Raw genomic sequence first — 17,303 nt, forward strand, 5'->3', positions numbered from 1 at the left:
GTTAACAGAAATAGAAGGTGAAGATGAAGAACAGGGAAAGGGAAAGAGAAAAGAGAAGAGAAAGAATAGGGAAGACATTGAGGCACAGGAAGATCCTGGGGAAGGGACTAGTCATTCGTATTATACCAGATCTGTGGCACGGAGGGAAGCAAAGCAAGAAGAGGAACGGAACCATACAATAGCTCCTCTCCGACAACTTATGCCAATGGTAGGAGAAAGGACCAGGGTAAAGGTACCGTTCTCCACAAGTGATCTGAACAATTGGAGGGATGAGGCAAGGAACTTCAGGAGGAATCCAGAGGGAGTAGCGAAGAGGTTTGAATTAATGGCAAGGAATTTAGATATTGATTGGGAAGATATAGAGGTGATGTTGTCAGAATTGACAGATACAGAAAGGGAACTCGTATTGGAAACAGGAAAACGACATGCTCAAGTATTATCAGGGAGACTAGAAGATAATTTCCCCAGCAGTAAACCAGAATGGGATCCGGGCAACGAAGAGCACTATCGACGATTGGTGCAGTACAGAAAGCTGATAGCGATGGGCTTGCGTAATGCGATCCCTAAGGCTATCAATTGGTCGATGTTATATGACATCAGGCAGGGAAAGGATGAGACCCTGTCAGAGTTTTTGGATAGACTTAGGGCAGCCATGAGACAATACACACCCCTGGACCCGGCAACGGAAGAAGGGAAACAACACCTGTTAGGATTAATGATGGGACAGAGTAACCCAGACATCAGAAAGAAATTGCAAAAGCTTGAACATCCAGAAAATAAAAACCTGGAGGCCTTGCTGAATGAGGCATGGAAGGTATATAATAATAGAGAAGTTGAGGAGAAGAAAAGGGAGGACAGGAGGATAGCTCGAGTAGTGGCTGTGGCAGTGGCAGCTCAGAAGACAGGTTACTCGGAACCTGGAACCAGGGGTAGGGGTAGAGGCTACCCGGTGAGAGGGGGAGGGAGGTTCCAACCCCACCCAGCTAGAGTAGGGCCAGATCAATGTGCATACTGCCTACAGACGGGACACTGGAAACAGGAATGCCCCCAGTTAAAGAGAAGGCTAATGGCCACCACTACCACCACACAGCAAGAAAGTGAATGAGGGGGACCGGTGGGCCATACCCTAGCAGACCCACTGGTTAAAATGGAGCTAGGGGAAGGTAAAAAGGAATTGGACTTCTTGATTGATACGGGAGCAACCTTTTCGGTTTTAAATCAAGAATTGGTACCTAAAAGTGATGAATTTGTACAAGTTGTGGGAGCAACAGGCCAACCAGAAAAAGCTTACTTTTTGAAACCTATCAAATACAAAATTGGGAAACAAATGGGAATACACCAGTTTCTGTATTTGCCAAATTCGCCAAAACCTCTACTAGGGAGAGACTTACTAGAGAACTTGGGAGCCATAATAAAGTTCAAAAAGGACAGATTTGAATTTCAAGTAAAAGAAGAACAACTGATTACAGCCCTAAGCCTAACAATCAGTTGTGTGAAACCTAAACCTGAGAATCACAATTTTGAGCGAGTCCTGAGCGAGGCATACCCATTAGTATGGGCTACTGATATACCTGGAAAATCAAAACAAGCAGCACCGATTGTTGTTGAACTTAAAGACGGGGCAAGACCGGTGGTAAGAAAACAATACCCTTTGAGAATAGAAGACAGGAAGGGGATTGAGCCCATAATCAAAAGGTTTCTGGAACTGGGGTTATTGGTAGAATGTGAATCGGATTTTAATACACCAATCTTGCCAGTAAAGAAACCTAATGGAGCTTATAGACTAGTTCAGGACTTGAGAGCAGTAAACGAAATAACCAAGATATTACATCCTTTAGTTGCTAATCCATACACGCTTTTAACTAGACTCAAGGATAATTTGGCCTGGTTCACTGTATTAGACTTGAAAGATGCATTCTTCTGCCTTCCCTTAGCTCCCGAGAGTCAAAAGATTTTTGCCTTTGAATGGGAATCTGTAGATAAAGGAAGAAAGACCCAACTTACCTGGACGGTATTGCCCCAAGGATGGGCGAACTCCCCTACGATTTTTGGGAATCAGTTAGCCAAAGAATTAGAACAGTGGGAAAGGCCGCTGGGAGATGGCACCCTTCTGCAATACGTAGATGACCTCTTAATAGCAACAGTGACAGAGGAAGAATGCATTGAATGGACTATTTCCTTGTTAAATTTCCTGGGTTTAAGTGGATACCGAGTCTCTCAACAGAAAGCACAGCTGGTGCAAAAAGAAGTGGTGTACCTGGGATACGAAGTCTCCAGAGGACAGCGATCCCTGGGAGCAGCTAGGAAAGAGGCCATCTGTCAAATGCCTAAACCAGAGACAGTGAGAGATCTGCGCGCCTTTCTGGGGATGACAGGTTGGTGTCGGCTATGGATCTACCAGTACGGGATACTCGCTAAACCACTGTACGATTTGTTGAAAGAAACTAAGGATGTTCTAGTTTGGACTCCCGAAGCAGAAGGGGCCTTCAAGAAGTTGAAGCTGGAGCTAATGAGAGCACCGGCTTTAGGTCTCCCAGATGTATCAAAACCATTCTGGCTGTTCTCCCATGAAGGACAAGGGATGGCCCTAGGAGTCCTGGCACAGCAGTTGGGAACACACAAGAGAGCTGTGGCCTACTTCTCCAAGCGATTGGATGAAGTAAGTAAAGGATGGCCAGGCTGTCTGAGGGCAGTGGCTGCAGTGATAATTAACATAGAAGAGGCCAGAAAGCTCACACTGGGCCAAAAGATGACTGTGTTAGTATCTCACACTGTGTCGGCTGTGCTGGAACAGAAAGGCAACCATTGGTTGTCCCCTTCCAGATTCCTAAAATACCAGGCCATCTTGGCTGAATCAGATGACGTAACCATTCAGGTAACTAACATTGTGAACCCAGCTTCATTTCTAGAAGGGAGAGCCCCAGCAGAACCCATCGAACACGACTGCCTGGAAACAATTGAAGCCGTCTATTCCAGTCGCCCAGATCTCAAAGAAGAGCCGCTCGAAGGTGCGGACAACTGGTTCTCAGATGGCAGCAGCTTCGTGAAGCAAGGAGTAAGAATGGCTGGCTATGCAGTCACCACTACAGAAAGGGTAATTGAGTCAAACCCCTTGCCTGCAGGGACCTCAGCCCAAAAGGCAGAGCTGATAGCTCTGACCCGAGCCCTGGAATTGGCAGAAAACATGCAAATTAATATATGGACAGACTCTAAATATGCCTTCTCTGTTGTACATGCTCATGGGGCCATCTGGAAAGAAAGAAGACTATTGACTACACAAGGAAAAACAGTCAAACATGCAGAAGAGATTCTGCGATTGCTAGAGGCGGTCCAACTCCCAGCACAAGTGGCCATAATGCATTGTAAAGGACATCTGAAAGGTAACACTATTCCAGAAATAGGGAACAGGAAGGCAGATACAGAAGCTAAATTGGCTGCCACAAGGAAAAGAGAAGTGGAAATAGTGGCCCTAATACCAGGAGAGCTGGATACCAATATCAAGCCAGAATACCAAGAATCAGATCATAGATGGATTCAAAAGAATAAAGGTAAACTGTTAGACAGTGGATGGGGACAATTAGAAACAGGACAGTTGATAATACCAGGGAACATAATGTGGCAGATTGTGAAGGCGGAGCATGAAAAGGCCCATTGGGGTCTAGATCCGCTTTATCAACATTTGCGAGCCAGGATAGCAGGACTGAAATTATTTACTACTGTAAAGCACGTCACATCCCAGTGCGAGCGGTGTCTGAAAAATAACCCGAACACAGGAACCAAAGTACATCAAGGAGCCATAAATCGAGGTAAATTCCCAGGTGAAGTATGGCAAATTGATTTTTCTGAACTCCCAAGAAAAGGGGGGTTTCGGTATTTGTTGGTACTAACTGATACATTTTCTGGGTGGCCTGAAGCATTCCCTTGTAGGACAAATAAGGAAAGAGAAGTGACTAAAGTACTGTTGAATGAAATTATTCCACGGTTTGGGGTACCAAAGAGCATTTCTTCGGATAGAGGTACACACTTCTGTGCAAAAGTGGTGAGAGCAATAAGCAAAGCATTACAAATCAAATGGCAACTACACACACCTTATCGTCCACAGGCCAGTGGGCAAGTGGAAAAGATGAATCATCTCATCAAACAGCAAATTGCCAAAATATGCCAGGAGACTAATTTGCAGTGGTATCAGGCTTTGCCTATTGCTCTGCTTAGGCTGAGAGTCAAACCAAGATCAAAAGAAAAGTTAAGCCCATTTGAAATTTTGTATGGTAGACCTTATGCTATGCAAGTTGTAAATGGGGACGCTATAGACCAAATCGGTAATCAGTATATTTATGATTATGTAATTACGGTGGGGAAACAGTTTGATAAGAATGCTACTGTGGTGATAGGGCACCAACCTAAACAACCCGACTGCAAATTGCATCCGTTTAATCCCTCTGATTGGGTGTATGTTAAGAATATTTTAGGAAAACCCCTACAAGAGAAGTGGGAGGGACCTTTCCAAGTACTGCTGACTACCTTCACTGCGCTTCGGATCAAGGAGCGACCCACGTGGATCCATTACTCACGAGTCAAGAAAGCTCCGGAGAATAAAAAAGAGGAGCAGACATCATGATCCTGACTCCACCTCAGATCTTCACAACCCTGATCATTGGACTAATGATAAGTATAGTGCTTCCCCAAGGCTCTGTCTCAATAGACCCATGGTCTAACGCACACCAGTGTATCCACCCGGAGTTGGAAACAGGAACGAAGGGGCCCTACTTTGAGGTTTATGCCTTACGTAACAATCAACCATACGCGAGTAAAGTATGGGATCAGCCCTCTATAGTAGCGTACGAGGGAGACCAAATCCAAGTTGGTTGTCGAGAGCTTGACCCAGTAGAAGGAAAAACAAGACGGCTAGTATTAACAATCCAACCCTTGATGGCAGCCTCTGAACACAACCTAATCACCTTTAGTCCAGTGAAAATGGGAAAGCCCACTGTCTGGATGCAGCAGAAGGGCCCAATTTCATGTCAGTGGAGTGACTTCAGGGAAGATCCACCCGGATCACAACCCCGAAATTCAGTAATTTATAGAGAAGATCCGCTTGGGGAACTACATCCTCAAAACATAACCCTTGACTTACACCCTCTTCTCTTCTCTGCGGGAAAGATTGTAACATCTAATGGTCCTGAGGAAGGGAAAGCACAGTGTGAGATGGCATTTAGATTGGATCAGTCGATGAGGTTCACATGTGAAAGGGAGCTGAAAGCGCTGGAAATGGGTTTTGGCTTCCCTAAGCGTGCTGTCGCATATAAGGTAGCATTACCGGAAGACGTGATCCCATTGTATCCAGATCTAGACTTGACCTAAGAAACCACTCCACCGGTGGTATGTAAAGTAGTACATAACCTAACCTTTATAGGGCCTCAGGTGATAAGAAAATCTAATGAACAAAAATTATTGTTAGACCCCACTTATTCCCTGAAGAAGGTGCAGATGAACCTTCACACCGATATTACGTATTTGCAAAAGGGTTGCCAACCATTTATACAGCAAAGCCTTAAGGGATGGAATGCATGGCTAGCAACAAGGTCTCATCATAGAAGAGTACAAAGAGATCTAAGTGGATGGATTGGCACTGGATTTGGTATATTAAACACGATAGATCAAGAAGTATTAGTGAATAAATTAAGTACCGTTACGTCGAACTTAGGAAAGCTAAAAATGCCCCTCAGTTCATCCATGCTCACATTAGCAGAAACACAATCACTAGTAGTAAAACTACTAACCATGGTAGCAAACCATACTGAAGAGGATTTTTTGAAGTTCGCTAACTATACAGGGGAACATAGCAAAGAAATTGCACTAGCTATCCAGTGCCCTCAGACACAACAATGGGTACAATCAGTAGCGGCAGGAATAATGAGAGAAGGAATGTCAGGTATATTACCTCAAGAGATAAGAGAAACAATACTAAAGGACAATCATACTACACAATTTGAGAAGGACCACCAAGCCTGGTGGCAATTAGTAAATTTCACTTATGAGCCTCAACAGGAACACATTGAAGCCTATGTCCTCACCATTAGTGCAGCAGAGGAAAGAGCTATCTTTCCTATCCTCACTCTAGGGACAATACATCAAGATGTTATTGTCAAGCCCATAGACCATAATGTCTGGGCTAGTTATGATAATACCAAAAATAGGTGGCAATCGGTTAGCACAGAAGCATGTATTCCTAGAGGACAATTAGGCTATGTCTGTGAAAACGCTGTAGTAGAAGCGGAAGATCTATGTTTAGATGCTGAAAATAGTGTATGTACCTTTGAAATGCTTCCGCATAATAGAACACAATCACAAGTTTATTATATAGGGAATGGGTGCGCTTGTGTGAGGACAGCTTGCGATAACGTCACCATAGATAATTGCCAAGAAAAGACTAACAATACTAACTTTTGTGTATGCAACTTCACCAAGATAGTAGGTTGTGACTTTCATTATACTGTCCCAATAACTACTCAACAGCTAATTAATGCAGATTTTGACCTATATCAAGAGATACCGAAATTACAAATAGGGATGGACGTCGAAGTCCTTAAAGCAATGCTCACACATCCTAAAGTAAGGGAATTAATACAAAAGGTAAATCAAACAACCAAACGAATGGTATGGCAGGTAGAACATAATTCAGAAAAAATACAGAATGTCCTGACTAAAGTAGAACAAGTAGGCCAGCATCATTGGTGGGATATCTTTGTAGGATACTCCCCAACAGCTACACAAGTCTTTAACTATCTGGTGCACCCAACGCTAATAATAATCATAGTTCTGTTACTATTAACTCTTACAAATATTTGCATGTGGTGGAGACTGAGAATTATAATGAAAAGAACCCAAATGATCTGGGCTATGGTACGAGCATATCAGCGCCCTACAGGGTTAGAATTTGACGAAAGAATTCGTAAGTAATAAGAAAAGGGGGGAAATGAAGCCATTTATTATAATGGTTAATAGCTTCTGAAAAATAAAAGAATTAAAGACACTCAAAAATATATTAAGGGAATTGCAGCAGTTAATAAATAACCTAAAATACACTTTCAGGAAGATCTTTGATCAGATACTTAGGTAAGGCAATGTAAAAATACACTCACAATATTTGGATAGGTAATCTAAAATACACTCACAGAAGAAACTTTGGAATTAGAATATTTGAAGAAGAAGAAGTGGAAGCCAATAAGTTAAAGTGACCTGCCAACCCGTTAGGATCAAGCCAAGTACAACAGTTACTTCAGCTAAGTCATGGAAAAACATGCCAAGGATAACAGGAAGAAGACCAAATTAGGAAAAGCTTAAAATTTAACTGAGGAAGACCAAGAATTCCCAGAAGACTCCACCTGCCTATGAATATGCATGTAATAAATGATGTAATCCTTGTTTAAAATTGTATAAAAACCCGCTTTTGCGGTGCATAATCCAGAAATCCATTTCGTGATTTCTCCGACGCGTCGTAATAAAATACCTCCTGCTTATCTGACTTAGGCTGAGTCTCTTAAGCAGTTATTCTCGCCTTTTGGGGCAAAATTCGGCATCACAGGTCAGGAACTGCAATGGGGAGTGGGGCCAGAGAGGAAAGGGCAAACAGGGCTGGGCTGTTTGCAGGGGAGGGAACAGGGGTGGACAATGGGAAGAAATTTGCAGCAGGAAGTGTAAAGAAAGCAAAGGTTAAGCCAAGGAAATGCTCAGGGCAGTTTGGGGGTGGCTGCCAGGCAGCTTTGGCTCTGAGCAACAGCGTCTGCAGTGGGACAGGAAACTCCCAGCTGATGGGAACAAACTTTCTGGCTGAGTGCAGAGGCCAGGACAAAGCTGAGTGGTTTTCCTGGTGTCCCCCAGCCCTTTCTGGCCCCAGGGGCTGATGGCATTTGTGCTCCCTCAGGTTCATGTCACCACAGCAACAGCATGGGGGTGCTCCTGCCTGCTGTGTGCAATGCAAACAGGGGCTTCTGAGCCAATGCTGCCGTGTCTGTGCCTGCAAGGATGGGGCACCTGTGTGAGCTGGGGGAGAGGCCAGGGCTGCAGAGGGGGGATGTTGTTGGCAGCTCCATGAGGACGCTCTGGGACGCTGCCCTGGGCTGTCCAGTGCACTGGGGATGGATCAGCCCCTGCTCTGCTGCTCCTTCCTGTCTCCCCCAGGGCCCTTGCAGAGCCCCAGCCATGCTGTTTGCCCCCAGCCTGCCCACAGCCAGCCTGGGGCTGCTCACGGGGCTTTTCCGTGCTGAGCATTGGCCTGGGCGTGTTCTTGAGAGAGCCTGGGCAAGGAGCCTGGAGCCCCCAGGCCCTGGGCTGAGGCGTCAGCGCTGCCCCAGCAGTGCCCATGGCCTGTCCCTGTTGCAGCCCCGGCACTGCCACCCCCAGGGCTGTGCCCGGCCCCGAGAGCACTCAGGCCCTGCAGCAACACCAGGGCCACCAGGGCAGTGGGGCAGGGCCACGGCAGCAGCACTGGCAACACCAAGTGCTGCTGCTGCTGCTGTGCCAGCGCTGATCTGCCCCCAGCTCTGCACACAGACATTGCTGCTGCAGCTCCAGACAAGGCAACAAAAGGGTATTTTTGGAGAAAACTCTGCTGGGAGTACTTTTAGTTCCTTTAAACCCACCAAGGGAATAGCTCCTCATTGACACAGTCTGTGGCCACAGGGAAGGTGGAGAGAAACAAAATGAGAAATAGCGCAAAAAGTGACATTTCTCTGTGGACAATATGAAAAAAATAAAACAACAGTAAAAATCCTCCAAAATGAATCCAACAAGGAGTATCAAAGATCGCTTTTATTACAAGTGAGTTGCACAAATTGGCCAGCAGTTTAATGTTTGTGAAAGCATCCAGTCATCAGTGTCGACACGGCAGCCTTCAGCTCCTGGTTCCTCAGGCTGTAGATGATGGGGTTCAGGGCTGGAGGAACCACCAAGTACAGAACTGAAAGGACCAGATCCAGGGATGGGGAGGACATGGAGGGGGGCTTCAGGTAAGCACATACTGCAGAGTGCTGATGAACAGGGAGAGCACAGCCAGGTGAGGGAGGCAGGTGGAAAAGGCTTTGTGCCGTCCCTGCTCAGAGGGGATCCTCAGTGCAGCCCTCATGATCTGCACATAGGAGAAAACAATGAACACAAAACAACCAAAACCTAAACTACCAGTAACTACAAGAAGCCCAAATTCCCTGAGGTTGGAATTTGAGCAGGAGAGCTTGAGGATCTGGGGGATTTCACAGAAGAACTGGCCCAGGGCATTGCCATGGCAAAGGGGCAGAGAAAATGTATTGGCTGTGTGCATGAGAGCATTGAGAAAGGCACTGCCCCAGGCAGTTGCTGCCATGTGGGCACAAGCTCTGCTGCCCAGGAGGGTCCCGTAGTGCAGGGGTTTGCAGATGGACACGTAGCGGTCGTAGCACATGATGGTCAGCAGATAAAACTCTGATGCAAGGAAGAAGATGAGAATAAATAACTGTGCAGCACATCCAGTGTAGGAGATGCTCCTGGTGTCCCAGAGGGAATTGTGCATGGCTTTGGGGACAGTGGTGTAGATGGAGCCCAGGTCAGTGAGGGCCAGGTTGAGCAGGAAGAAGAACATGGGCGTGTGCAGGTGGTGGCCGCAGACTACAGCGCTGATGATGAGGCCGTTGCCCAGGAGGGCAGCCAGGGAGATGTCCAGCAAGAGGCAGAAGTGCAGGAGCTGCAGCTGCTACGTGTCTGCCAATGCCAGAAGGAGGAAGTGCCTGATGGAGCTGCTGTTGGACATTTGCTGGGGCTGCACATGGAGAACTGTAAGAAAGTAATCATGGAATAGTTGGGTTTGAAGAGGACTTTAAATATTCCAGCACAGCCAGGGGGCACTTCCCCCCCACTGCCTGCCCAGGGCTCTGCTGCCTGGAGCTGTCCCTGCCAGCAGCTGCTTCCCTGTGCCCAGGGCTGGGCCCTGCCAGTGCTGTCAGAGCCCAGCCCAGCCCAAGGGGCTTATTTCTGCCCTGCAGACATCTTTCAGCTTTGCTTCTGTAGTCTCTGATGGAAAAACCAGAGAAACCCTGAGGAGGCTGGAAAAATGACACTGATGCTGCCTCTAAGGGGCCCTGTGCTGATTTCTATCACTGCCCTGTTTGTTCAGATCAGAGAGATAATTTTTTAATTTTTCTTGACCTGAACTGAGAGATGAAAATCTACATGCAATTTTCCATCCAGGCAACCCACAGCAGTAGATTAAAAAGTAGGATTTTCCCTTTTATGCAGCCCCTACCTCTCTAAGCACCTTGTATAATCTACTTGGAAATGTTCTGCAGTTAAATGCCATGCTGGGAGCAGTCCTGAACAATGCAGCACCCTCACCACACAAGGAGAACACTTCCAAGCCTTATCAGCTGTCTCCTCCCACCCAGATCTTGTCCCCCAGTGCTGGGAGCAGCTGCCAGGGCTGGCTGAGAGCTGTCCCTGGCAGGCAGCAGAGTCCCTGCCCCAGCACAGCGCCCTGGGCTGCAGGACCCTGCTCTGCAGGACAGCCCTGGGCACCCCGGGCTGCTCTAAAGAAGAGACAATCAGAGAATGTACTCACAGGATCTGTAGACATTGGGATGTTCCTGCTTTAAGAGATGGCTCCAAGAGCTGCATCTGCATTGTCCTGCAGCCAGAGGTTCCTGTGCCAAGGGCTGGCAGTGATTCTGCCCCAGGCACTTCTCAGCCCCTTCCCAGACCTGACTGATTGAAGCTCTCTGTGCCTCAGTTCTGTGCCCGGGGTGGCTGCAGGCAGTGCCCCAGCCCTGCTGGGCTGGTAGAAAAGCTGCTCATCAAGAGCAATGTGCTTTTGAAGCTCTTCTTGGTTACCAGGAGCTGCCTCTGGGCCAGGAGCCCAGCCCAGCTCAGCAGCACAGACACAGCACCAGGACTTTAATGAGCCTCTGGGGCTTTGTGCTCAGGCCCTGAACATCAGTCCCTGAGAGGGAGCTGAAGAAACCTCTCCAGAACTTCAAGGCAGAATCCAACTCCAAAGTTTCTTGGATTTTTAATGGGTCCCACTGAGGGACACCACTGAGAAAGTGTCCCTAGGCCCCAGGCAGAGCAGAGAACTGCAGGCAGTGATGACAGGTGGGGACAAAGAGAAGCCAAGTCTTGGTACCCTGGGGCACAGCAGCAGGGTCTGTGCCACCAAGGGCTGGGAGGAGACACCTTGTCCTGAGGCCCTGGGGCCTCCTGGCACAGCCTCAGCCAGGCTGGGCAGTGTCAGCCCCTTGTCCTGCCCTCAGCATCCCCCCCCTAGCCCACATCCCAGAGGCCTCAAGGATCTGCTGGAAGGAGTCCCTGGGGAGCCTTGCTCAGGAATGGCCCTGGGGGCTCCTGAATGCTCCCAGGGACTGCAGGTTTTTCAAACGACTTTGGGTTTGGCTTTTGCCTTGGAGTCTCTGAGAGATTTGTGCAATCCTGGCCTGCAATTATCTGCTGTAATCAGTCCCTGGAGAGGCTTTGTCTGTAACAGCACTCAGTGGGGCTCATTGCTACTTCAAGGTACTTCAGTTATTTTAAGGTACTTGGTGTTTCCCTTTTTATACATACTCTGTGAGAGGTTTGTGCAATCATGGCCCCAATTATCTGCTTTAATGAGCCCTTGGAGAGCTTTGTACTGACACTCAGTGGGGCTCATTAATGCCTTTAGATGATCAAGGTTTTTAAGGTACTTTATGGATTTAAGAATACTTTTAGGTACTTTTAAGATTTTCCTTCCCACACTGTGTCTCTGAGAGGTTTTTGTGCCATCCTGGCCTCCAGTTCTCTCCTCCAAGGAGTCCATGAGGATCCTGTGTTGGGTATCTTCCCCCTTTCTATTTTACAACAAAGATGGAACTGAAAGAATTTTGTAAGACTTTCTAAGATCATTGAAACAAACGTGGGACAATTAACAATACAACAACAATCACTAAGAGAATTAATAGTCCTGTTTTAGCTCGACATCATCCAACCCTTTAATCTCTAGGATTGGAAGTGTTTATTGAACCCGTCTTTGTTTTCCATGTGAAGCTTCTTGAAGCTTTCTTCCCTCAGGACCTGAGTGCTCTTGTGGATTTACTCGCTGCGGCTGGAGAGGTTCATGCAACACATCCCTCAGAGTCTACACAGCCATGCCCATGTGCCCAGAGTAAAAACTCTATCACTGTTCTACAAGGTGGCATGTCTGATGGTCTTTATGTCTCAGAGCAGGCCCTCCCTCAATGTGAGAGAGGTAGCATTGGTTTGCTTATTAAACAGGCACCCAAGATGCTCTAATTGTCTTAAAGCTTTAGCTGCAGCCACCCAAGGTAGTCCAAATTGGGGGTGCTACCATCTGGTACCTGGATTAAAGCTTGCAAAGCCATCTCTTTGATATCATCCAATACTTCTCTGGTGATACCTGCTACTTGATATCTGGTAGGCTGTGTTGTCCTTCTGCAGCTAGATGGTTGATTGTCAATTCCACCCTTGTGTCATCAATAGCATAGTCTGCTATTAATTGGTTTACTGAACACTTCCATCCCCCTTCCCACAGGGTGTCTTCTGTAGGTGACAGAAACATGGTCATAATACATTTTAAATCATAGGGAGTTAAGACATGTGCTGTAAACATGGCCCTAATTATGTCATTAAAACAAGGTAAGTCCTACCTATGGTCTTTAGCTGCCCTACACAGATCCTTTGATTTCCTCGTAAACCAATGGCCGATACTTGGGATTCTGCCCCCTTCTTTCATAACATATGGGGGCAACGAGGAGTTTTGAGGCTATTTGCCAGTCTCCTTCCTTAACTGCCTTTTTCTGCATCCTTTCCTAAGGATCTTCTGGGGTTGAGGAGCAAGGTGACTCTGTGGAATCCAAACTGTCTTCTGGGGAGGAAGAATAACTTTGAGCAGAACATTTGGGTTAGAAATACCATGACCGTTGGGCTTAGTATCTGTGATCATGGGGTTATATTGTTGCCGGAGGGTGAGGTAAAGGGCACTGCCATTTTTTCACGCATTTGGGAGGAAGGGCCTTGATTTAGGATGGTGGACTTCCAGGGTGGAGTTCTGGAGGCATTCCCCAGGGTGAGGTGGAATGATTGACAGTGGGGCATGACCCGCAGTTGTGGTTGTGTAGGCTGGAGGTTTGTTCAGGGCAGAAGAGAAGGTTGTGGTAGCAGGAAGTGGAGGAGCCAAGATGGAGAGAGGATGGTCAGGCTCCCAAACCACATTCGACCTCCTTCCATCTTAACTCTCCTGGGCATGTTGCTCCAAGACAGCATGGTCAATGCCATCTTGGACCATTGTGGAAGGTCTGAGAAAGGCAGGTTTGAGGGGAAGTCCCGAGTTAGGAGTGAGCAACAGATTGAGTTTTCAACACACTGCTTGCTGGTCAAGGGTGGTATGGAAGATGGGGAGCATGCAGGGTGCAATGGGGTCCCTTTTGATCGAAAGGTTGTACAACTTAACTCCCACTGACTCCCAAAATTCAGTGGCATGAATTTCACCAGCAGAGGCATCGGGAAAATATTTAATCATCCATCTCATTATTGATTTTATTTGGTTTTTTGAAAATATTATGTCATGATCAGTTGGAATTAAAGCATCCATATATGCTCCTTTCTACTTTGGACATTTGGCTGCCCATTTTTCTCTTTCTTTGCCCTATGGGTAAGAGCCACCGGAACACCCCAAATCAATAATGGGATGTGGGTGCATATTGTAAAAACAAAGTGGCAAAATGGGCAATAAATGTCTTGCATTTCCCCAAATCCACCTGCAATCCTATGCAGGTGAAACCGTTGTTGTCCCTGCAGATCCTGGGCAAGGTCTCTCAAAGGAATGATGAATCTGCTGGGCCTGACACAATCCAAAATCCCAGGGAGCACTGGCCTATCCATCAGCTAACCCCAGCTGCCGTGACTGACACAGGGAGCCCTGAATGTCATGGTCTCTGTTCGCATGCCAAATGTCACAGTGAGGGTGGCTGTGAGAAACCTCTCTGGTTCCCTGACTTCAGCGTGAGGGTGGTGAAAATGAAAAGGAGCAGGATCAATGGAGTTGTTTTAAAGGAGCTTTAATAACAGGGTGAGAAACAATAAACATGGAGAAGTCGAGCACAGTACATCAGGCAGGATCGAAAGACCCTACATTTCATAAGGCCCCAAAGTGTCCAAATGGTCTCCATGGTTCCTCAAGAATGGTCTCTGTGGTTCTCAAGACTCCACAGTGTCACAATGGCCCCTTGGATCCATGGTACTCACAGTGTCACAAGGATCCCCTTGGTTCTACAAGTTCCTACAGTGTAACAATGCCCTTTGGCTACGCAACCCCCCACCGTGTCACAATGGTCCCTATAGGAAGGCAACAACCAAGCCCCAGTGGTGGAGGGGCAGATGAGAGGCAGTCACCAGAGGCCAAGTCTAGCCAGACTTGACTGTATTGGCAGATTTTTTTTGGAGAGTAACGCTTGAATATGTGGAATTTTAGAGGTGGAATCCTAATTTTGGCCATGGGTGCCTAGACAAGAACAACAGTTCTTTCCCATAGGAATAAAAGCACTGAGCCCCAGTGCTTCACAGTCAGATGGGAGGGACCCTTGGTATGTCAAATTCAGTGGGACCTGTCAGACAGCCCCCAGGAGTCCAAACCAGGCAGACCTGTTCCATGTTCCATTGACTTCATGCGTCCTAACACTGTCACAGTGGTCTCCTTGATTCCATGAGGTCTGGCAATGTCACAATGGCTTCTTGGTTTCATGAGCCCCAACAGAGTCACAAGGGTCCATCTGCCCCACGCAGCCCCACTATGAAACAATGGCTCCTTGTTTCTATTTTAAATCAATCCAAATCAAACCACAGTTTGATCACTGATCCTTGCTTCCATAGGGCCCATGATTTGCACAGTGGTCTCCTTGATTCCATGATTTCTGGATTCCACAGTCTCACCATAGTTTTCTTGGATCTCCATTGTCACAAATGACCCATGGTTCCATGAGGTTCTGTAGTGTCACCGTGGTCGCTGTCAGAGGCTGGATGAGATCAATGTCCCAAGACACCTTGGGATGCTTGTAATGCCCGTGTGGGGCCAGGGCCGGGTCAGGCCTTGGTTTGTGGTGGAACAGAGCCCCGCCCCCAGCCCTGGCCTGGCAGAGCTGTCAATCACACAGCAGGGGCAGTTATAACCAAGCTCTGATTGGCTGATCTGTCAATCAATCACACGCTAGCAGGTGGTGCTACTCTGGCTCTTATTGGACAAGCAAATGGCAGTCCCACCCCAGGGCCCGGCCCATGAAAGCCCAGGGGGTTAAAAGCCAGAGCACGAGGCCAGCCCAGGGTCTGGATCCTGCCTTCTACTGGGTTTCCTCTGTTAGCGGTGCTAAAACCCAAGCTGTTGTTACCCATGTGTGTGTCTTTTTATGGATCTTCTGTCTTTCTGTTGTTTTCTATTTCTTCTCCTTCTAATCCTACTTATCTGGAACATTTTTGGGTAACTTTACTTGTTAAGGGTTAAAGGATTTTAGGTTAAATGTGTGGGAATCCAGGGCACAGGGAATATTTCTCTGTCTGCTCTGAGGGGTCCTGATGCCCAGAGAAACACTGCCTTTAACCTTCCCCCATGGAGAGGACTTCCAGTACTTTGAGACAGATTACAATTTACCAAAGTCTGAAATAGATTAGAGGGTAGTATAGCATGTCCCTTGGGTGAGAAATTTAGGTTTTGGGATTTTTAATATGATGTAGATAGGAAGCAAGATGGAGGAATTTGGATCTAATCCCTGTCTTCTTCTTCATCTAGTCCATTTTCTGCAGTGTTGGTGGCTCAGGGTGATTGGTCAAGGAAAGCACAGTGCAGAGGTTACATGGATAGTCCAAGGATAAGTTATTGGTTGATAAGAAGAAATAATGTACGTTTTAAGAGTTAATTGGGTGAGACAACTTTAAAAGACCTTAAAACCGTACATTTTAGAGCCATTTTGCGGTGCTTTTCCAGCAAGAGGAGCCTGGTGTGGACAGCATGCAAAACTTCAGATACGATAACAATAAACAAGAAGGTGAAGACCAAAAAAGTCCTGTGCATCTCCTTTTACCTGGTACAGAACTGCTACAGGAGGGTTTCCCCCATCCAGGGAAACCCCGGAAGGGCCCAAAATAAACAATAATAATTGGTAACCTGACGATGTTTGTAATAAGTTGTTTTTTTTTCCATGAAGTTGTTTACTAAAGGGTGTTGTCTTAATTGCCAATCATGCGAAATGGTTTGATTAAATGAGGAGTGAGATCCACCCGTAGCAAACCAAGATATAAAAGAAGAGGATTGAATAAATGGGTGGCTTTTAGCCCTTAGCCTTCTGATCTTAGTCTGTGTCATCTCTGACACAACGGTGACATTTGGGGATCTGTGGGGGCAGTTGGGGATCCTTTCTGCATCTTATGACCCAAGAGGATCTTCTCTAATAAACTTTGCCTGAAGCTCCCACTGTGCCCATGAAAGGAACCCCTGTGAATGTCTGGGACATCCTGGGTCTTTGGCAGCCTGGGGACTCCTGGGATGTCACCGTGGAGCCCCCGTGAGTGCCTGTGACAGATCAGTGCCTTTGCAGCCCAAGGTGGCCTGGGATGTCACCATGGAATGGCTGTGACTGCCTCTGACCACAGGGCTCTTTACCATCCCCAGAAAGCCCTGGGAGGTCTCCATGGAGCCCCTGTCTGTGCCTGTGACATTCCAGCTCTGGAACAGCCTGGAGACTCCTGGAAAGTCCCCATGGAAACCCTCTCAGGGCCCGTGAAAAATCTGATCCTCAGCAGGCAACCATCACCAGGACCCTGTTGCTATGGTCAGTTTCCATGGCAGCCATCACCAGCTCCCTGTTGCTATGGTCAGTTTCCATGGCAGCTCCATGGAGACCCCATGCCAGGGGTGGTTGTCATGGACACCAGCTCAGGCCTGCAGCCAGAGACCGTTGCCATGGCAACCATTGGCAGCCCCATCCCCAGGCTCATGGGATCCCAGAACCACAGAACTGGCTGAGCTGGGAGGGACCCATCAGGATCCTCCAGTCCAACTGCTGGCCCTGCACAGGACACCCCAACAATGCCAGCCTGGGCCTGGCAGCGCTGTCCAAACGCTGCTGGAGCTCAGAGAGCCCTGGAGCTGGGACCCTTCCCTGGGGAGCCTGGGCAGGGCCCCAGCAGCCTCTGGGCAAAAGCCTTTTCCTGAAATCCAACCTGAGCCTGCCCCGACTCAGCTGCAGCCCTTCCCTCCACTCCTGTCCCTGGGCACCAGAGGGAAGAGGTTCCCACAGCCC

General features: G+C 47.6%; 1 pseudogene; it reads left to right on the top strand.

Annotated features, from left to right (window-relative positions):
- Positions 1 to 17,303, top strand: part of LOC131566273 (zinc finger protein 501-like) — a 457,422-nt pseudogene that overhangs the window by 432,335 nt on the left and 7,784 nt on the right.

The sequence above is a fragment of the Ammospiza caudacuta genome, chromosome 19, assembly GCF_027887145.1.
Source record: "Ammospiza caudacuta isolate bAmmCau1 chromosome 19, bAmmCau1.pri, whole genome shotgun sequence".
Lineage (NCBI taxonomy): Eukaryota > Metazoa > Chordata > Aves > Passeriformes > Passerellidae > Ammospiza > Ammospiza caudacuta.